The following is a 23117-nucleotide window of genomic DNA, read 5'->3' on the forward strand; positions in this document are numbered from 1 at the left end:
ATGTGTGGATCTATTATTCACTGTTTTTTAAATGTTCTTCATTTAAATTGTACAGTTTTCCTTATATGGTAATCACACATTTCTTATTAGGTATATTCATGGGCATTTTATAAGGTTTTTGTTGCTCTTGTGAATAAGCTCCACTTTCCCGTGACGTTTTCTAATTAGTTACAGCAGATGGGTCATAAAACTATCACTTTTGATATTTGCTTTTATATCAGACCACCTTGCTAAAACTCTTACTTGGTTCTAATATCTAGTATATGTTTTTACTTGATTTTCTTGACTTTTCTTCGTGGATGATTATATTATCTGTAAATGAGTTTTATCTCTCTGAGTGCAGTTATGCACCAAATAACAACATTTTGGTTGATGACAGACCACATATACAGCAGTGGTCCCATAAGAATAATAATGGAGATGAAAAATCACCTAGTGACTGTAGCTGTCATGTCATAGCATAATGTATTACTCATGTGTTTGTGGTGATGCTGGTGCAAACAAACCTACATTGTTGTATAAAAATATAGCGCATAACAGTTATGTACAGTACATAATACTTGATAAGTGACTATGTTGCTGATAAGTATTTACTGTATTGAACATTTTATCAGTATTGTAGAGTGTACTCTCTTTCTTTTTTTTTTTTTTGAGACAGAGTTACGCTCTTGTTGCCCAGGCTGCATTGCAATGGCGCGATCTCAGCTCACTGCAACCTCCACCTCCTGGGTTCAAATGATTCTCTTGCCTCAGCCTCCCGAGTAGCTGCGATTACAGGTATGCACCACCATGCCTGGCTACTTTTGTATTTTTAGTAGAGATGGGGTTTCACTATGTTGATCAGGCTGGTCTCGATCTCCTGACCTCAGGTGATCCACCCACCTCGGCATCCCAAAGTGCTGGGATTACAGGCGTGAGCCACTGCGCCCGGCCTACAGTGTACTCTCTTTCTACTTTGAAGAAAATAGTTAACTGTAAAGCTGCCTCAGTCAGGTCCTTCAAGAAGTATTCTAAAAGAAGACATTGTTATCATAGGAGATGACAGCTCCATGTATGTTATTGCCCTTGAAGACCTTCCAGTGTGGCAAGATATGGAGATGGAAAACAATGATCTTGATGATCCTGACTCTTTAGGCCTAAGCTAGTGTGTGTGTTTGTGTCTTTAACAAAAGAGTTTCAAGAGTAAAAAAAAAAAAGTATTTTTTTTTTTTACTCTGTATTTTTGGTAGAGATGGGGTTTCACCATGTTGACTAGGATGGTCTCGATCTCTTGACCTCGTGATCTGCCCGCCTCAGCCTCCCAAAGTGCTGAGATTACAGGCATGAGCCACCACGCCCGGCCAAAAAAATACATTTTAAAAATAGAAAAGCTTATGGAATAAAGATACAGCCATGCACAGTAGCTTGTGCCTATAATCCCAGCTACTCTGGAGGCTGAGGCAGGAGGATCACTTGAACCCAGGAGTTTGAAGCTGCAGTGAGCTATGATTGTGCCACTGCAGCCTGGGCAATGGAGGAGACCCTGTCTCTTAGAAGAAGAAGGAGGAGGAGCGTATAAAGAAAATATTTTTATATATTTGTACAATTTTTCTGTTTTTTATTTTTATTTATTTATTTATTTATTTATTTTTTGAGACGGAGTCTCACTCAGTTGCCCATGCTGGAGTGCAGTGGCGTGATCTTGGCTCACTGCCACCTCCGCCTCCTATGTTCAAGTGATTCTCCTGCCTCAGCCTTCCAAGTAGCTGGGATTACAGGTGTGTGCCACCACACCTGGCTAATTTGTATATTTTTTAGTAGAGATGGGGTTTTGCCATGTTGGCCAGACTGGTCTCGAACTCCTAACCTCAAGTGATCCGCCCACCTTGGCCTCCCAAAGTGCTGGGATTACAGGTATGAGCCACCCCTCCTGGCCAGTTTTTCTGTGTTTTAAGCTAAGTATTATTACAAAGGAGCCAAAAAGTTAAAATAATTATAAAGTTTATAAAGTAAAAAAGTTACTGTAAGATAAAGTTAATTTATTACTGAAAAAAGAGAAAGTTTGGCTGGGTGCAATGGCTCAACACCTGTAATCCCAGCATTTTGGGAGGCCAAGGTGAGCAGATCACTTGAGGTCTAGCCTCAAGTTTGAGACTAGCCTGGCCAACATGGTGAAACCTCGCCTCTACTAAAAATTCAAAAATCGATCGGACATGGTGGCGGGCACCTGTAGTCCCAGCTACTCAGGAGACTGAGGCAGAAGAATCTCTTGAGCCCAGGAGGCAGAGGTTGCAGTGAGCTGAGATCACGCCGCTGCACTCCAGCCTGGCAACAGAGTAAGACTCCATCTCAAAAAACAAACAAGAAAAAGTAAATTTTTTAAATAAATTCAGTGTAGCCTAAGTGTATGGTGTTTATAAAGTCCGCAGTAGTTACAGTCATGTCCTAGGTCTTCACATTCACTCACCACTCCCTCACTGACTCACCCAGAGCAACTTCCAGTCCTGCAAGCTCCATTGATTGTAAGTGCCCCTTACAGGTGTACCATTTTTTATCTTTTATACCACATTTTTACTGTGCCTTTTCTATGCGTAGATATGTTTAGAGATACAAATACTTAACATTATGTTACAGTTGGCCTACAGTATTCAGTATAGTAACATGCTGTACAGGTTTTTCACCTATATGGTTATCCCATATAGCCAGCGAAGGTGTGTAGTAGGCTGTACCATCTAGGTTTGTGAAAGTATACTCTATGATGTTCACACAATGATAAACTTGCCTAATGATGAATTTCTCAGAATGTATTCCTGTCATTAAGTAATGCATGACTGTATTTATAACTCTCATTGCTTTGGCTAGGCCTTCTAATGTTAAGTAGTGCGATACTAGTGGGCTTATGTGAAAAGAAGGCTTCTTAGGTGTTGTAAATGAGTATACTGTGTGGTGTACGTTCTGGCATAGATCATTTATCAAGCTGAGGCCATTTCTTACTATTGCTAATTTGCAAAGATTTTTCAGTTAGGTATAGTTGAATTTTATTGACTGCTTTTTTATATCTGTGGAATAATATTTTCCCCTTTACTGGTAATGTAATGACACATTGAATTATTGAAGTTGGATCATCCTTACGTAACTGAACTACACCCTTTTTGCATTATTCATTTAACATATGGCTAGGCTTGGTTTACAAATATTTAAGGTTTTGCATTTAGGGATCTAAATATTTATTGAATCTTGGCTGTCTTTGTCCAGCTTATGTCTGATTTACAGAATGATTTGGGTAGTTTTTCATTTTTTTCTGTGCTCTGAAACAGCTCTGTAGTAGGATTATCTGTATTTTAAAGCTTAGAACCAAGAAGTTTTATTCTAAGTGTTCTTTATTTTATGAAATTTTTTTTACCATTCACATTTTTAAATTTCCATGTTCGCATTGTATAAATGTAATTATCATCTGTGATGCTCTTAAAATCTAGATCTTGTCTTCTACAGAAATGGGCAAACATAACTGAGTAATTGATAATTGAGTAATTGAAACCAGGCATTCATTTATGGCTTAAGGGCTTTTTTTTTCTCTTTTTGGTGGATAAAGAGACTAATATTAATATTTAAGAGAGGTATGAGATGATGCCTCTTTGATTTTAAATTAATACTGACTTTTTGTGGTTATTTTTGATCCTTAGAGAATATAGCCTTAAAATTGAATATTTTTAAGAAAGTGATCAAATTGGTTTACATCTAGTGAATCTTGTGGGTGTTATGGCCTTCAAATGTGAAGGAGCAGTTAATGATCCCCTGTCAAAGTATAAAGATACATTTGTGTTTTTATTATTGGTGGTAACTTTCTGTGGCTTTATCCATACTTGTGATTGTTTAAAATCAGCAGAGCAGTAATTAACCTATAACTGAGGGTTACAAAAAAAGAGCTCTCAACTTTGGCTTTCTTGGAATCATGCTTAGCCAAGTTAACTGAAAAGTAAATCTGCACAATGAAGATGAACAAGAATGTTGAGGTAGTGATGTGCTCAAGTCAAGATTTCTTTTTGATAAGTCTAGAATGGATTTCTTTTTTTTTTTTCTAAATTACTACTATTTGCCTTTGTGCTCACCTATATTTACTCCTGAAATTGGAAAATGTCTCTAGACTTAACACTGATAAACACTGCCCAAAGCTAAATAACTAAAGATGTTGTCAGTCTCTGTTTCCAAGTGCTGTTGGGTCTAAGAATGATAGAGAGGCTGAAACTGCTGTAGATCATCTTGCTCACATCTGTTCTTGGGTCCTTCCAGTAAATGTGAGTCCTCTTAATCTACCATATGTTAAACTGCCTTGGGGCTAAAGAACAGTGATGTAGATGTTATCACATAATTTCTGAATCTTTCACATACTTTTTCAATTTCTAAGGTGGGAAGAAAAAATCAGTATCCTAACTATTTTTAGTTAGGGTTAGAGTTAGCTTTGCATTGTTGAATGATACAGTATGGTTGCTGTATAACTAACATAATTAAGTTTACCTTAAATAAATATGCTAAGAACATCAAGGCCTTTTTAGGTGTTCCTGTAATTTGGAAAGGATGTAGCCAATAATTTATAAATAGATTGTTATTTTTGTACACCAAAGGGCAAATTTGGGCTCACTCTTCTTGCATGTTGTGTGAATTTAACAACTTGTGTTTTCTGCATTAATCTATTTTTAGAGGGGTATGACCCCTCTAAAGAGAAGCCTCAGTATTAGCCAATTATAAGCTTTCTTAAAAAGTTGTAACAGTTTAGGTTTCCAGGGTAGAAGAAGTAGAATTATTTGATTTTTTTTGGTAATGAACTTTGTTTTATATGTTTGTTTGAGGATGGTATCTGCCTCATTTCAGGACATTTTGGATATCACGTGAGACAATTATTCACAAGAAAGAACAATAAAAATTCCAGTTATGGTTGTTACTTTTATCATCTGTACTTAATATTTATCCATCAAAATTTACATAGATATTTGTGATCCATAACAGGATATTTCAAGTCCTGAGCATTCTAATTGTGGACTTTATATTGATTGTCTTCTGTAGTGACTGTGGAAAAGTTTATGCTACATATGGCTTTATCTGTTTGCAACTTAAGCAACACTTTAAGCATACTTCATCACCCCGGCGAAAAGCTGGTCAGGTTTATGAGCTTAGCATCTTATCGGTGCATTTTTGTCTCTGCTGTTCTCTGAATTTTGTGTCATAAAAACCAGTTAGTCTCCATGAGGGCTAAATTGAATGAGAGTGTTTTTTCTCTGATTTTAAATAAATAGCACTTACAACAGAGCTCTTGAGAGATGCCATTTCTTCAGGACTCTCCTCTGTCCCATGTCCCTTTAAGTTAACTCTTTCTCTTAATGTTAATATACACAGTTCTCATGAACATCAAAAGTTTTAATTTCCCATAATTGTATCATTTTTTCTTTTTTTTTTTTCCTTTTTTTTTGAGGCAGAGTCTCACTCTGTCGCCCAGGCTGGAGTGCAGTGGTATGATCTTGGCTCACTGCAACCTCCACCTCCCGGGTTCAAGGGATTCTCCTGCCTCAGCTTCCCTAGTAGCTGGGATTACAGGTGCCCACCACCACGCCCGGCTAATTTTTGTTTTTTTAGTAGAGACGGAGTTTTGCTATGTTGGCAAAGCTGGTGTTGAACTCCTGACCTCAGGTGATCTGCCTGCCTCAGCCTCCCAAAGTGCTAGGATTACAGGCATGAGCCACCGCACCTGGCCTCATCTATTTTTAGGGGGAGCTTTAGTTTGAAAAGTTGGGGTTTCTGTGGCGGGATGTGAATTCTCAATGTAAATCTCTCTTCCTAAGAGATGAGTGAAATAAATGGATTCAAACAACAAATAAAACTGAACCTCTTTGAAGTCCCTTTGAACAGACTTGATATCTATCATTGTGTTAATCCTACCTCTCTGATGCCCTTCCCTCCTCAATAAAATCTCACACTTAATTCTTAAAGTATCCCGTTCCTTAAACATTCTCTTTAAAAACTCTTAAAAGATGTATTGGGTCACACATTCAGAATAACTACTTGCCATTTGTTATTGTACCTAATAGTAATAGTGCAGTGTTTGAAATGAAATGGACCTGAGCTCCAGAGTTCATCATTTATTATCTGTGTGACTTTGAACATATTATATAATCACCCTAAACCTTAGTTTCCTCATCAGTAAAATGGAACTTATAATACCTATGAGGATTAAATACGATATGGTAGCTTAAATTTTTGCTCATTTTGCTCTTTTGATATGAGCCAGGTTATAGGAGAAAGAATTAGAGTGGCACCCTAGCAAGATGGTAAACATTGTGTCATTTCCATCATTATCCTAAATTGCATCTATTCTGTGTAAGAAGTAAGAGATAAAAAAGAAGTACAAGACATGGTTCCTGAAGTCAGGATACTCAGTTTGTTGAGGAAATAAGACGTCAATGAAAGGATAAATAAGAGCACAATTTATTGCATGCCAAGTGTCAGATGAACAGTACAATTTGTGCTTTAGAAATTCAGAGAGCAGAAGGGTATCATTGTAGCTGGGTGCAGTGGCTCACGCCTGTAATCCCTGCACTTTCAGAGGCCGAAGCAGGCGGGTCACTTGAGTTCAGGAGTTCAAGACCAGCCTGGCCAACATGGTGAAACCCCGTCTCTACTAAAAATACAAAAATTAGCTGGGTGTGGTGACGGGCGCCTGTAATCCCAGCTACTTGGGAGGCTGAAGCATGAGAATTGCTTGAACCCGGGAGGCAGAGGTTGCAGTGAGCTGAGATCCTGCCACTGCACTCCAGCCTGGGTGACAGAAAAAGACTCTGTTTAAAAAAAAAAAAAGAAAAACAAAAAGAAAAGAAAATTACTTTAAGCATACTTTGGGTATATCATATGGGTAGAGCATCCAGAGTATCTACTAGGCACATAGCACAGTAACCAGTGTTTGCAGATTTTACATAGTTTATTTAGGAAGGTTGCCAATTTTGCAAGGCCATTGTTATTGAATCAGTACCAGTGACTGTGAGCACAATGTGAAATCCCCATAGGCAACACAAGAGCAGAAATCATTAAACTATCTGCTAGTGGCTTTATGGTTTGTTTATTTAAACACACACACACACACACACACACACACACACACACACACACACTCAAGTAATCCAAAGCAAAACTTTTCTTTTCTTCCTCCAGGTGCTTAGCTTTAGATATTATTATTACATCAGCATCACATGGTAGGCAGGGTTATTCCCATGACACAGAGGGCTTATAATATTTACAGTGGGGTGAGCTATAAGGGGAAGGGTGTGCTGATAGCTATTTTTCCTTGTTATTATTGGCTTGGTTACTAGTTTAATGGTCTAGTTGCCAATTAATGGCTTAATGTATTTAGTGTTCTATATAAGCAGTGTACAACTCTTTAGTTTCTAAGTCAAATACACATGAAAATCACCCTAGTGGATATGAGAATCTTCCATACAAATAGTAAGCCAGTGATTATACATTATCAGTAAAGATCAAGAACTATGTAAATGCCATGTTATATTAAGCCCAAATGACAATTTAATGATATTGAGTCAAAAAAGAGATACTGCCGCTACTAAAAAGTTAGAAATTATGCCCTAATAATGCCTATGCCAAGAAAAATGGCATACTGAAACTAGGTAAGAGAAACTGCATATTTCGTAACATTTAGTGATTCTAACCAAATGAATTTAAACCCAGTATAATTTTTTTCAAAATTAAAAATGAATAATGTAGTAAACTAGCTAGTTATCTCTAATGTAAAGATGAAAAACTATTGCATTAATGATACTTTTTTAATTGTTTCCCCTTGGAAGTGCTTGAGTACATCTATTAAGAACATGCTTTAATCCTGGTTATTAGTGTGCCAGGGCTTATTCACCCCTGTGGCTCTCCCATAGTCAGTCCCAGTTATTGTAGTCTACTATGCCCATTCTACTGGAATTTTCTCTTCTTGTTTTGTTGCTGCTTTAGATGCTTGGAGAAATTCTCAGTAAGGCCATATGCCCCATTGGTCAGAAAATGATAGTGTCATAATGAAAAAGTTTGTTACGCTTAAAAAAAAAAAAAACAAATCTAGTCTCTTCCTCAATTAGAATCAAAATCAACAAATAAATATTGAATGTCAGTGCTCTTCTTTATGGCAATCTTATAAATAACTTTAGGAGAAATTTCCAAATGGAGAATCCCATAGGCATTTAAAAAAAAACTCTCTACCGTTATATACAATAAAGTTGATAATGAACTCAGCTTAAAAATGAACTTCTGTGCTATGCGTGGTGGTCACGCCTGTAATCCCAGCACTTTTGGATTGCTTGAGGCCAGGAGTTCAAGACCATCCTGGCCAACATAGTGAAACCTCGCCTCTACTAAAAATACAAAAATTAGTTCAGCGTGGTGGGACATGCCTGTAATCCCAGCTACACGAGAGGCTGAGGCATGAGAATCCCTTGAACCCGGGAGGCGGAGGTTGCAGTGAGCTGAGATCGCGCCACTGAACTCCAGCCTGGACGACAGAATGAGACTCTGTCTCAAAAAATCAAAAGAAGTCCGGGCACAGGGGCTCACGCCTGTAACCCCAGAACTTTGGGAGGCTGAGGTCGGCGGATCACTTGAGGTCCGGAATTCCAGACCAGCCTGGCCAACATGGTGAAACCCCATCTCTACTAAAAATAAAAATAAAAAAATTAGCTGGGCGTGGTGGGCAGGTCTGTAATCCTAGCTTCTCGGGAGGCTGAGGCAGGAGAATTGTTTGAACCTGGGAGGCAGAGGTTGCAGTGAGGTGAGATCATGGCACTGCACTCCAGCCTGGGTGACAGAGTGGGACTCTATCTCAAAAAACAAAAAATGAACTAACCAGGCACAGTGGCTCATGTCTGTAATACCAGCACTTTGGGAGACTAAGGTAGGAGAACTGCTTGGGCCCAAGAGTTCAAGACCAGCCTGGGCAACATAGTGAGACCTCACCTCCACAAAAAATTAAAAAAAAAAAAAAAGCTGGGTGTGGTGGCACATACCTCTGGTCCTAACTACCCAGGAGGCTGACCCAGGAGGATTGTTTGAGCCCAGGAGGTCAAGGATTCAGTGAGCTGTGATTGTGCCACTGCACTGCAGCCTAGGTGACAGAGCAAGAACCTGTCTCAAAAAACAAAGAACTTGTCCTGGGTGAGTGGTGTTTGTTTGTTTGTTTGTTTTCATCATCATATTTGTTTATTGTATGTATGACAAATACTTTTCCCAGTTCGTTGTTTGCCTTACCTACGGTGTGAGTTATTTTTTTTATTTATTTATTTTTTTATTTTATTTTTTTTTTTTCTACTCCCTGTTTTTTTTTTTTTTTTAATACTTTAGGTTTTAGGGTACATGTGCAACCTACTCATCTGACAAAGGGCTAATATCCAGAATCTACAATGAACTCAAACAAATTTACAAGAAAAAAACAAACAACCCCATCAAAAAGTGGGCGCAGGACATGAACAGACACTTCTCAAAAGAAGACATTTATGCAGCCAAAAAACACATGAAGAAATGCTCATCATCACTGTCCATCAGAGAAATGCAAATCAAAACCACAGTGAGATACCATCTCACACCAGTTAGAATGGCCATCATTAAAAAATCAGGAAACAACAGGTGCTGGAGAGGATGTGGAGAAATTGTTTGTTTGTTTTTAACGGAACTAGTCTTATCAGTGAAGCAACCGGGCCGGTGGCTCACACCTGTAATCCCAGCACTTTGGGAGGCCGAGGCAGGCGGATCACAAGGTCAGGAGATCGAGACCATCTTGTTGAACATGGTGAAACCCCGTCTGTACTAAAAATACAAAAAATTAGTCGGGCATGGTGGCACGTGCCTGTAATCCCAGCTATTTGGAAGGCTGAGGCAGAAGAATCGCTTGAACCCGGGAGGGGGAAGTTGCAGTGAGCCAAGATCGCACCACTGCACTCCAGCCTGGTCAACAGAGCGAGACTCCATCTCAAAAAAAAAAAAAAGAAAAAAAATGAGATTGTCGGCCGGGTACGGTGGCTCACTCATGTAATCCCAGCTCTTTGGGAAGCTTAGACGGGCAAATCACGAGGTCAGGAATTCAAGACCAGCCTGGCCAACATGGTGAAACCCCGTCTCTACCAAAAATACAAAAAGTAGCTGGGCATGGTGGCAGACGCCTGTAAAACCCTGCTACTCACAGGCTGAGGCAGGAGAATAGCTTGAAACCGGCAGGCGGAGGTTGCAATGAGCTGAGATCACGCCACTGCACTCCAGCCTGGGCAACAAGAACAAAACAACGTCTCAAAAAAAAGGAGGGGGGGATTGTTTTGTGTCTGTTGCTTTGCAGCCTCATTAGTTTCATTTCAGCATATTGAGAACATCCTGCCATTGTCCCCAAATGCATTTCTTTCCTATCCTTTTAACTGGTTTGTTTTCCATAAGACTGATTCATATTCAGTCCGATGGTTGAACATTTTGATTATGTCCAGTTTTTTGCAGTTATAAACAAAACCTCACTGAATGAACATCCTTATGCTTTAATCTTTGCCCATGTCCCTAAAAGACATATCCTAAAGGTCAATTCTGGGATTGCTAGAACAAAGGACATACATATTTCTAGGGCTTTTGATACAGACTGCTGGTTTGCTCACCAGTTGGACCAGTCCACACTCCCATCAACAGTTGTAGTAATTCATATTTCTAATGCTTCTGAAATGATAAATAAAAGTTTTTAAAAATACGATTCTATCTTTCAGTTCACCTGAGCTACTTGAAGACCCAGAAAAATTGATTCTCACTTGTCTTTGTTATCAAGACCATGTTTCATACCTAAGTACTGGTGAAACATGCTTTAGTTTTTGAGCTATTTGAGTAGAACTAATGGAAAAATGAAATAATAGTACATCAATAGTTACAATGAAGAAACTAATTATCCCAGAGAGTTTTTGAGCATATGGGTAGTGTTTGTGAATTTAAGTTTGTTCCCCACATTGTCAGTTTATTCTAAAATTATCACCATTTTAGACTTAAAGAATTTTAAAGCCAAAAGATAAGCAAACAGACTTGCTTAGGTCCTGTAGCAAATTAATTCAGACCTTGAACAACATTTCATTGTGCTGTTTAGGAAGTGTTAAGTATATTGAGATTTCCCATATTATTGTCTTACTATCATACTTAAATTTTAGAAGATGATCAAATAAATTATTTTAATGACTAGGACTATGCTTATGAAGTTAGCATTTCCTGCCCTTATTTATAAAAAGCACTTGACATATTTCACAAAGGTGAGGAGATTAACTTTTTAGGGAACAAGTCATTTAAATTCTTGAACCAGTTTCCATCTTTTAGGCTATATGAGTATTGAATATAGGAGAAAAGAGAAAAGTATGCATGTTTCTCAAAGGCTCTTTCTTTAAATGTCACCAGCAGATCTAAACAGTGTCCATAGGGACCTATGGCAAATTTACTGAAAAAAAAGGGGTAATAAAATAAAAGAAAAAGAATAGATGGGAAGGAGGTTTCTTGTCTATTACTGCTGGCTTCTGTAGTGTTGGTTGCCTGCGTCTCTTTGAGATTGCAATGCTTCTTTAATGAAGGTGTGTGTTTAAATCACAGACAGGGAAAGTGCTTTTGGGTGAAGTTTCACTTTTTGTAGTGGCAGCAGTTCTGAACATGGTGCTGGAACAGAGGATGAGTTCAGCACCTTCTCTTCAGATCGGATCTCTGCCCGCAGCTCATCTGTTTTACATAGCAAGCCTTTGTTCACTGGAGAGTGGACCTCTGTGGTTGGCCTGTCCACCTACTGTCAGAGACCAAAGGTGACTGGTAAGGAGTTCAGAGGTCAAAATAGATAGTGTGAGGTCAATCCAGCTTTAAGGAGAAAGCAGTTGTTTTGACATGGAGGCATCAAAAACTGAATTGCAGCCAGAGAGATGTTCAGTTCATCAGCTTTGGCCTTTCAGCTCCAGTCAAAGAAAAATCACTAGCTGTTTCTGCAGTCAGCAGGAGCAGAAAAGAAAACTTTTTTAAAGGATGCAATTTAATTAAATTGTGATGTATTGGAGATTTCTCTCCAGAAATGGTTTCTGTGTGAGTGTTGCTTTGCTTACTGTGAGAACGCAGATATCAAATAAAAAAGCCAAAGGTAAACTACAATCACTAGGGCCTTTTATTGGGTTTTTTAATGGAAAGTCAATTAGATTAGATTCAGGTATTTCATATACTAACATCACCTTTTGCCCTATTAGGATCTGATGGAGCATTAGGAAAGAAAGGCAAGTCATATTTGCATTTATTATTAGGGCTAACACTTTTTAATTAAATTGGCTTTTACTAAGTATTTAGCTAACTTTAGAATTCAGATACTACAAGTATATAATCTTCAGCCTGATTCAAAGTTTCCTTTTTAGGGAATATCCTTTAAGTTAGCAGTGGCCCTTATATATAGAATCATTGAGAGACTAAGCTAAGCTATTGTCCTTATCCTCTAGTCTAGTAAAAAGATTGTGAGCAGGATAGCCATATAATTTTCAGGGCCTAGTGCAAAGTGAAAAGGCAGGGGCTGTTGTTCAGAAACAAGAATTTCAAGACAGCAGAGCATTAAACCAATTCTGGGACCCTTCAAGCACAAAACCCTGTACAGGTCACAAGTCCATCCCTGACTAGGATGTGAAGTTAAATAGATAGTGGATTCGATTAGAACTCTGCTACTTATTTATGTTGTTTCTGAACCCCTGTTTTCTCTATTTTTTATCTTCCTATAAAACTTTTCTTGTTGTAGTCTATCGTCTTACCAAAGTTGGAGAACCTGCAGTAAGAATTAGGAGTATGTATACTTATTTTCTTAGTCCATGTGAGAACTTCTGCGATAGTGTTTCCTTCTGTTTGGCTGGTGTAGCAATCAAGATTAGAGTGTTGTTTTTAGGAAAGTGATTATTTAATTAAATATATATATCACATTATAGTTTTAAAAGTGTTTTCACAATTCATATAACATTTGATTCAAACAATTAGGCTTCTGAGGCAGTTAGTATTTTTTCCTCTCATCTTATAGATAAGAAAATTAAGCCTCAGAGGCCAGGGGCGGTGGCTCACGCCTGTAATCCCAGCACTTTGGGAGGCCGAGGCGGGCAGATCACAAGGTCAGGAGGTCGAGACCATCCTGGCTAACACAGGGAAACCCCATCTCTACTAAAAATACAAAAAAATTAGCCGGGCATGGTGGCAGGCGCCTATAGTCCCAGCTACTTGGGAGGCTGAGACAGGAGAATGGCGTGAACCCGGAAGCCAGAGTTTGCAGTGAGCCAAGATTGCAGCACTGCACTCCAGCCTGGGCAACAGAGCGAGACTCTGTCTCAAAAAAAAAAAGAAAGAAAGAAAATTAAGCCTCAGAGAGGTTGAGAGACTTTCTTAAGGTCTCAAGGATCTAGAACTAGAAATACCATTTGCCCCAGGCATCCCATTACTGGGTATATACCCAAAGGATTATAAATCATGCTGCTGTAAAGACACATGCACACGTATATTTATTGCGGCACTATTCACAATAGCAAAGACTTGGAACCAACCCAAATGTCCATCAATGATAGACTGCATTAAGAAAATGTGGCACATATACACCATGGAATACTATGCCATAAAAAGGATGAGTTCATGTCCTTTGTAGGGAGATGGATGAAGCTGGAAACCATCATTCTGAGCAAACTATCACAACGGCAGAAAACCAAACACCGCATGTTCTCCATTATAGGTGGGAATTGAACAATAAGAACACTTGGACACAGGGTGGGGAACATCACACACCAGGGCCCGTTGTGGGGTCGGGGGAGAGGGGAGGGATAGCATTAGGGGATATACCTAATGTAAATGACGAGTTAATGGGTGCAGCATACCAGCATGGCACATGTATACATATGTAACAAACCTGCACATTGTGCACATGTACCCTAGAACTTAAAGTATAATAAAATAAATAAATAAAAAAGAGACTTTCTCAAGGTCAGCCAGCTGGTAAGTGAAGTTCAAGCCTGTGACTTTTCTAACTACTTCTTTCTGCCTTTACTGTTCTGTAAGATCAAAGGTAAGGTGGCAGAATATCTTGCTTTCTCAAGATCAATCTACTTTATGGAATTTTTGCTAGTGTTCTGAGAATAACTGCTGGGTTAGAGTAATACTACAAATTTTCACTTCTATTATTTGCAGTAACCCTTGGAATAACCCTGTGTTGTTGTATTTCAGCATCGTTTTAAAGGAACAAGATTGAGGTTCAAAGAGATTAAATGACTTGTTGAAGATGAAAGGGCAGTGACTGAAATTCAGGTCTTCTAACTTTATATCCCGTGCTTTTGTACTGTGCCTTATTTGTCTGTAGTTAATTTCATATCCCTACTTAGTAAATATTCATTTATTTATTGGTCACCTACCATGTTCTAGGCACTAGGAATGCATCAGTGGACAAAAAAATACCAAGTTACAGCTCTAGATCTTACATTCCAGATTGTAAATAAATTATTATAAATAAATAATTGGCTGCTGATATAGCTCTAAAGAAAAAATAATGCAGGACAGAAAGAAAGCTGGGAGGCAGAGACTGTTTCAGAGAAAATGGTCAGAAGACTGTTAAACTGTTACTTGAACCACAAACGAAAGTGTAGACATTTTATGTAAATGTTTAAGTCGATTTTTAGGTATATATAACAGATAATCTAAATAATATAAGGCCACTGCATTTATAGACATAATGAAAATAGATGAGGATTGTTAACTGTTACAAAAATTAGCCTTTTTTTTTTTTGAGAGAGAGTCTCGCTCTGTCACCGAGGCTGGAGTGCAGTGGCTCGATCTCGGCTCACTGCAAGCTCCGCCTCCTGGGTTCATGCCATTCTTCTGCCTCAGCCTCCTGAGTAGCTGGGACTACAGGCGCCTGCCCCCATGCCCAGCTAATTTTTTGTATTTTTAGTAGAGGCAGGGTTTCACCGTGTTAGCCAGGACGGTCTCGATTTCCTGACCTTGTGATCTGCCTGCCTCGACCTCCCAAAGTGCTGGGATTACAGGCGTGAGCCACCGTGCCCGGCCCTTTTTTTTTCTTTTTTTTTTTTTTGAGACAGAGTCTTGCTCTGTCACCCAGGCTGGAGTACAGTGGCGCGATCTTGACTCACTGCAACCTCCGCCTCCTGGATTAAAGCAATTCTCCTGCCTCAGCCTCCTGAGTAGCTAGGACTGCAGGCGCATGCCGCCACGCCTGGCGAATTTTTCATATTTTTAGTAGAGACAGGGTTTCACCATGTTAGCCAGGATGGTCTCGATCTCCTGACCTTGTGATCCACCCACCTTGGCCTCCCAAAGTGTTGGGATTACAGGCGTGAGCCACCGCGCCCAGCCAAAAAATTAGCCTTTGTAGTAACTGTTATACCTTATGTTTAATCTTTTTTCCCATGTAGCATGGATTATAAAATCAAGATCAGTAAAGCCCTAAATCTAGTCATTTCCTTTGATGCTGAATCACTTTTGCATAAGATCTTAGATTTCTCACACTGCTGGAAAATAAGTACTGTCATCAAATGGCATGCTCTGGGTAGCTGTTGACATTTCTAGAGTGTCCAACAGGTTCAGAGAAGTGTAAAACCTCATTTGCTGGTCAGATTTAATTTTAATGAATTTCAAAATCTTATCCAAAATCCTTTATTATACTGAAATCCTGTTATGTCTAGTACTGTAGGGCTTCAGTAAGTCAACTCTCACTTAATGCTTGGGAATCTTTGTAATATAGAATTTTTTTTTTTTTTTTTTAGATAGTGTCACTCTGTCATCCAGGCTGGAGAGCAGTGGTGCAATCTTGGCTCACTGCAACCTCTGCCTCCCGGATTCAAGTGATTCTCGTGCCTCAGCCTCACAGGTAGCTAGGATTTCAAGCACGCACCACCACACCCAGCTAATTTTTGTATCTTTGGTAGAGATGGGGTTTCTCCACGTTGTCCAAGCTGGTCTCAAACTTCTGAGCTTAAGTGATCTGCCTGCCTCAGCCTCCCAAAGTGCTGGGATTACAAGCTAGAAATGTTTATTGTAGAGGTATTTTTCAGAAATGGGGAGTGAAGGAGACAGCATGATGGGACAGGTAGAGGGTCTTGATAGGATTTGCCTGATGTGTGCTTTATTTTATTTACTTACTTTTTTTTTTTTTTTTTTTTTTTGAGACAGAGTCTTGCTCTGTCGTCCAGGCTGGAGTGCAGTGACACGATCTCGACTCACCGCAACCTCCACCTCCCAGGTTCAAGTGATTCTCCTGTCTCAAGCCTCCTGAGTAGCAGGATTACAGGCATGCACCACCATGCCCAGCTAATTTTTGTATTTTTAGTAGAGATGGGGTTTCACCATGTTGGGCAGGCTGGTCTCAAACTTCTGACCTCCAGTGATGTGCCTGCCTCAGCCTCCCAAAGTTCTGGGATTACAGGTATGAGCCACTGCACCTGGCCCTGTAGTATGCTTTAAAATGAGTCCACAGTATTAACAGAAGAACCTGTGAAACTCCCATTCATTGTGTTTCCTCTGGTTTCAAAATTAAAGCCAAGCAAAAATCATTCAGTGTTTGCCTCTTGTTAAAGGTGAGCTGTTATCTATTAAAAAGTGAGGGGTAGTAGTGGGGAGACTATGAATTCTTACCTACCCATAATTTCTTTAGGGCGTTTATCAGGTTCCTTTAGTCCAGAGTTTTGGACCAGGAAATTCATGAATACACTGAAATAATATGCAAATGTGGGCCTATATATGAGTAGAACATTAATTTTTTCTGGAGGAAAAGACCATAGCTTTTATCTGATTCTCAAAGGAATCTAATGACCTTACCCCAACATCTCCCCCACCCCCAATTATGAACCTTGAATAGACTGCTTTAGGTATTTGATTTAGAAACCCAAGTAAACTCTTTTTAAGCTCTTTGAACTTAACCACTGAGATTTATTTATCCATTTTTAAACAATCACTCATGATTTCCCCAAGCTGAGAGAATGTGAGCTAATATTTTCTCTCTATTGAGAAGGATTATGCAGCCTTTTGAATACCCTCTCCTTCTTAATAATCTTAGAGTGATATTCCAAGAATGGTATTTGTTTAAAGAAAACTTGGAATATTACAATAAAGCCTGAATATTTGTGTTTCTCAGCACAACCTATGTGGTAATAAAATGAAGCTATATTAGGGTAAAATATTGCTAGTGCTTGAACTATTCCAGGGAGGCAAAAATGATTTAAGGTAGTAACTCTCAAGAAAAAGTTTGAGAGGCAATAGTAGAGTTTCTAATTGCTTTTAGTATAGGTACCTATTGAATTAATTATAAAGAGATTGTTAGGAGGTTTAGGGATGAAGACCACTGCCCGAGGCTTGGATATTTAGTGAAATGAATGTGCTGTTTAACTGTTTGTGCACTGAGGGCCAAGAATTCAACCCATTAAGCCATTCTTTGCTGCTAAGGCTGATTTCTGCAGCCTACTATGCATAGTTATGAATTTTTGGAAGTGTGAGCAACCACATTTTATGTGCCATTTTTGCCAACTTGCCATTTGCTTATTTGCGCTGGCAATTTCTGGGCTTTCTCAAGGCATAGAAAGCCTTTCTGTGTCTTGAAAGCCTTGAGAAAACTCAGACCATTTTCTCTCTCTTAGAAATTAGGCCAGGTGCAGTGGCTCATGCCTATAATCCTAGCACTTTGGGAGGCCGAGGTGGGCGAATCACAAGTTCAGGAGTTCGAGACCAGCCTGGCCAATATGGTGAAACCCCGTCTCCACTAAAAATACAAAAATTAGCCAGGCATGATGGCGGGCGCCTGTAGTCCCAGCTACTTGGGAGGCTGAGGCAGGAGAATCGCTTGAACCCAGGAGGTGGAAGTAGCAGTGAGACAGTGAGCCAAGATCGCACCACTGCATTCTAGCCTGGGCGACAGAGTGAGACTCCATCTCAAAAAAAAAAAAAAGAAAAATTAAACACTCTATAAAGAAGAGACTTATGTATCTTAGAATTTTTTCCTCCAAGGGGATTATTTCAGCTTTTTAGTGTTAAATGAGAATATTTAGATAGACATTTTTCATTAAGTAGTGTTTTTAATACAGAAGAAACAAGATGAGATTTTTCAAAATTCACCCTTTTTAAAGTATTGAACTATGAACTATTTATACAACTTTTGGTTTAGAAGTAAATATTGGAAAATGAATACATAAATGCATATAAACTGTATGTTAAGTTTCTGTTTGGTAACTATTGTTTAAATATGAAGAGGAAAGTAAAACATTCAAAATATTACCTTTATAGCACTAACTGCTGATTTGAAAAAAAAAGTACAGCAGATTTCATAATCCTGTTTAGTGACATTAGAAAACCTTTGGGGAAACATCGAACATCTGTTTAACTTTCCTGCAGAAGAAATTTCATAATTGCAACATGCAGTTTCTTTGAATGAAGATAAACATTTCTATTTGTTATACTTATGTTTCAGAAGTATGTTTACTGCATTCTTTCAATATGTTTAATTGGTTTCCCCTGACAGTTGAGGAGGTTCCAAAAACATCTGGTTGTTAGTGGGGTTTTCTTAGCTTCCTCTTGAGGGCACCTGTTGTGCCTGACTCACTTCAACACAATCTTTATTAGAAAATCCATGTTCTACAAGATTTGCTTTTGTTTTGTTTTTTATTTGTTTCCTTGTTTTTGCTAAATCTGTAAGTGAGCTCTGTCCCCATTTGGTTCTTCCTTTGCTGGATGCTGGATCTAGGAAGCTGTCAACTAAAAGACTGCTGGAAGACTCTTCCCAGCTAGACCCTGGTGTTAATTGATACAATGATGATTCCCAGGTTGAAAACCTGTTTTTGTCCATTTCTCAGGAGACTAAATTGCTGAACATTTTACCCTGTTGACCTGGGTAGCTCTTGTCTCTGGCTAAGGTGCGGCAGGCAGTCCTGGAAAGTGAGTTACCTGAAAGATATTTGCTGCTTTGCTTTAGGCATGACTGTACCAGAGTTATGTGTGGTAGAGATTGCTCAGTGCATATTAGAGATTATACATTTATCTATTCAGGATGAAATAAAATTGATCATTGGTTGTTCTGTTGGTTTCCAAGGAACACATCAATACAGTTTTCTGTTAGTGTCTTTTCCCCTCAGCTGAGGTAATGACCTCACTGCTATGAGCCTAAGCCTCCTTCTATCTTTAATGGGTGTGCATACCTTGCCTAAATATAGCAAGGTGTGACTTGGCTGATATAGAGAGAGACAGTAAAATGACCTTAGCTGGTCTCCATTTCTACTGTTAGAATTATATTTAATGAAATAGGAACACTTTTTGTTCTGCTTTTAGGCTGAAATGCTCTTTCCAGCTGCTCAATTTCCTTAGGTAAAAAGTTTTTTGCACTAGACCAAAAAATTGTTTTAAAAGCCAAAGCAAATTATTTCAGAAAGAAGCCAGAAGTTAATTCCACATGAAAACATGCCTGGAGGGTGGCTTCTGTTTCTATTTCATTGTCCAGAATTCAACATTTATTCCAAATGTGAAAGGTAAAGCCTAAGCTTTTCATGTACCTTATGTTCTTTAGAATAACAATTTGCATTTATATACTTCTGGTGCTTGCTACTTTTTAGAATGCTTCTGCAAACTTTTGCCTACTAAGAAGAAAGAAAATATTTTATCTCCAAGTATGTGAGACAAGGTAGATATCATTAATTTAGTTTTACAAATGAAGAAACTCAGATGCAGAGAGGTAAAATGACTTTTCTAGGGGACTAAGTGAATCAGTAATATAACCAATGCAGGAGATATCACTTCACCACGCTTTATCTCAGGCAGCTGTCTTTTACCCTCTTTTGTGAGCATAAAATCACCCAAGCAGGCTCTCTGTTACAAGAATTTTTGTGGTAGAAATTCTCCCTCCATCCCCTTCTTTTTTAATTGACCAGCACTGGGGTTGTGGGGTGAGGGGGTTGGAGGGACAGGATTCTGTCTGCAGAAAAAATTTCCAGTGGAAGCAAGGATCCAATGAATGAACAAATTAATCATTTCATTACTAAATAGGGTTTAGTACCCTATAGGGTCTGAACAGTCACATTTGCAGAGAAGCCCAGTCCATTGTGACATAACCTTTAGAGGCATTCTTTAAGAATTACTTCTTCTGTAATCTCAGCACTTTGGGAGGCCCAGGTGGACAGATCACTTGAGGTCAGGAATTCGAGACTAGCCTGGCCAACATGGTGAAACCCCATCTCTACTAAAAATACACAAATTAGCTGGGTGTGGTGGCGCATGCCTGTAATCCCAGCTACTCAGGAGGCTGAGGCACGAGAATCGCTTGAACCCAGGAGGCAGAGGTTGTAGTTAGCCAAGATCGTGCCACTGCACTCCAGCCTGGACGACAGAGTGAAACTCCATCTCAAAATAAATAAATAAATAAATAGCTCCAGCCTGGATGACAGAGTGAGACTCCATCTCAAAATAAATAAATAAATAAATAAATAAATAAATAAATAAATAAATAAATAAATAAAACTTCTGCTATGAAAAATCTAGTTGGTATTTTTGCTTATTTAATGCTATAGAAATATGGTGATCTCATCTTTAATAGAGAGCTTTTAAGGTCCCCAGTGGTAATCTAAAATCACGAACTTTAAGAATTTATAATGTTAATATGAGGAAATGAGATCTGGATTGTCTCACCGCATATTATATAATTCATTAGTGACAGAGCAAGAACTCCAGGTCACCTTTCTATTCCATGTTTTTCCTATCTGCCTTTAAATGTTCAGTTACTACCCTTATCTCATGTAAATAGAGAAACTGCCTAAAATGCTAAAACTGACTCAAAGGCACCCAGACATAAGTGAAGTGTGATTAGAAAATCCTGGTCAGTTGAGTCTTAGCCAAATGTGTACCTACTGTTTAATGCCTCTATCAAGTCAATGAAAACATGATCTGAGAACTCTAAGTCCATTTATGGAAAGATTTGATTTAGAGATATTTTGAACTTCCAGTGATGAGCCCCTTCGCAAATAGCCGTATTCTGAATGTAACAGTCACCTTATCATATTTTTCATCATATTTTATTTTCATATCTTTTAAAAATTTTAAAAACAACTTGTGTGGGTACATAGTAGGTATATATATTTATGGGGTACAAGAGATATTTTGATACAGGCATGCAATGTGTAATAATCATATTAGGCTGGATGCAGTGGCTCATGCCTGTAATCCCAGCACTTTGGGAGGCCGAGGCAGGCAGATCGCTTGAGCCCAGGAGTTCGAGACCAGCCTGGGCAACATAGTGAAACACTATCTCTACAAAAAATACCAAAAAAATTAGCCGAGTGTGGTGGCACACATCTGTAGTCCCAATTACTTGGGAGGCTGAAGTGAGATGATTACCTGAGCCCTGGAGGTCAAGGCTACAGTCCGCGGTGATCATGCCACTCTGCTCCAGCCTGGGTGACAGAGTAAGACCTTGTCTCCAAAAAAGAAAAAAAGTCAAGTCACATCAGAGTAAATGGAGTATCTGTCACCTCCAGCATTTTTCCTTCCTTTGTGTTACAAAAAAATTATATATATTTAGACAGAGTCCCACTTTGTCACCCAGGCTGGAGTGAACACAGCTCACTGCAGCTTCAACCTCCCGGGTTCAAGCAGTCCTCCTGCCTCAGCCTCCCAAGTAGCTGGGACCACAGGCACATGCAACCACACTCAACTAATTTTTTGTATTTTTAGTAGAGATGGGCTTTCACCATGTTGCCCAGGCTGGTTTCGAACTCCTGAGCTCAAGCCATTTGCCCATCTCAGACTCTCCCAAAGTGCTAGGATTACAGGTGTGAGCCACCATGCCTGGCCTCTTTTACTTATTTTAAATGTACGATAAATTATTGTTGTTGACTTTAGTCACCCTGTTGTGCTATCAAATACTATGTCTTATTCTATCTAACTATATTTTTGTACCCATTAGCCATCCCCACTTCCTCTCCACAACTACTAGCCTTGCCAGTCTCTGGTAACCATCATTCTACTCCCTAGCTCTGTAAGTTCAATTGTTTTCATTTTTAGCTCCCACAAATAAGTGAGAATATGTGAAGTTTGTCTTTCTGTGCCTGGCTTATTTCACTTAACATAATGACCTCCAGTCCATCCATGTTGTTGCAAAAGACAGGATCTCATTCTTTTTATAGCTGAATAGTACCCCATTGTATAAATGTATGACATTTTCTTTATCTATTCACCTGTTGATGGACACAGGTTACTTCCAAATCTTGGCTATTGTGAGTAGAGCTGCAAAGAACATGAAAGTACAGATATCTCTTTCTATACCGATTTCCTTTCTTTGGGTATATGCCCAGCAACGGGATTGCTGGATTGTGTGGTAGTTCTATTTAGTTTTTTGAGGAACTTCCGAACTGTTTTCCATAGTGGTTGTACTAGTTTACATACCTACCAACAGCATATGAGGGTTTCCTTTTCTCTACATCCTCACCAGCATTTATTATTTCCTGTTTTCTGGATTAAAGCCATTTTAACTGGGATAAGATGATATCTCATTGTAGTTTTGGTTTGCATTTCTCTGATGATCAGTGATGTTGAGCACCTTTTCATGTAACTGTTTGCCATTTCAATGTCGTCTTTTGAGAAATGTCTATTCAGACCCTTTGCCCATTTTTAAATCAGATTATTAGATTTTTTTCCTGTAAAGTTGTTTGAGCTTCTTATATTAATCTGATTATCAATCCCTTGTCAGATGGGTAGTTTATAGATATTTTTTCCCATTCTGTGGGCTGTCTGTTGTTTCCTTTGCTGTGCAGAGGCTTTTTAACTTGATGTGATCCTGTTTGTCCATTTTTGCTTAGGTTACCTGTGTTTGCGGGGTATTACTCAAGAAATCTTTGCCCAGTTCAGTGTCCTGGAGAGTTTCCCCAATGTTTTCTTGTAGTGGTTTCATAGTTTGAGGTCTTAGATGTAAGTATTGAATTCATTTTGATTTGACTTTGTATATGGCGAGAGATGGAGGCTAGTTTCACTCTTCTGCATATGGACATCAGTATTTCCGACATCATTTATTGAAGAGACTGTCCTTTCCCCAGTGGATGTTCTTGACACTTTTGTCAAAAACAAGTTCA

The 23117-nt window shown here is 38.9% G+C and overlaps 1 protein-coding gene across 11 annotated transcripts in view; it reads left to right on the top strand.

The window, feature by feature from the left end:
* SSH2 (slingshot protein phosphatase 2) overlaps nt 1-23117 on the top strand; it is a 313558-nt gene that overhangs the window by 183533 nt on the left and 106908 nt on the right. The window contains exon 1 of one of the 11 annotated variants that reach the window (XM_058444976.1): nt 15793-15889. The exons of the other annotated variants lie outside the window; for them this stretch is intronic. The gene's annotated coding sequence lies outside the window, so the exon portion shown is untranslated. Of the gene's footprint in view, nt 1-15792; nt 15890-23117 lie in introns of those variants that run through there. 11 annotated transcript variants of the gene reach the window in all.

The sequence above is a fragment of the Hylobates moloch genome, unplaced genomic scaffold, assembly GCF_009828535.3.
Source record: "Hylobates moloch isolate HMO894 unplaced genomic scaffold, HMol_V3 SCAFFOLD_10, whole genome shotgun sequence".
In the NCBI taxonomy this organism is placed as follows: Eukaryota; Metazoa; Chordata; class Mammalia; order Primates; family Hylobatidae; genus Hylobates; species Hylobates moloch.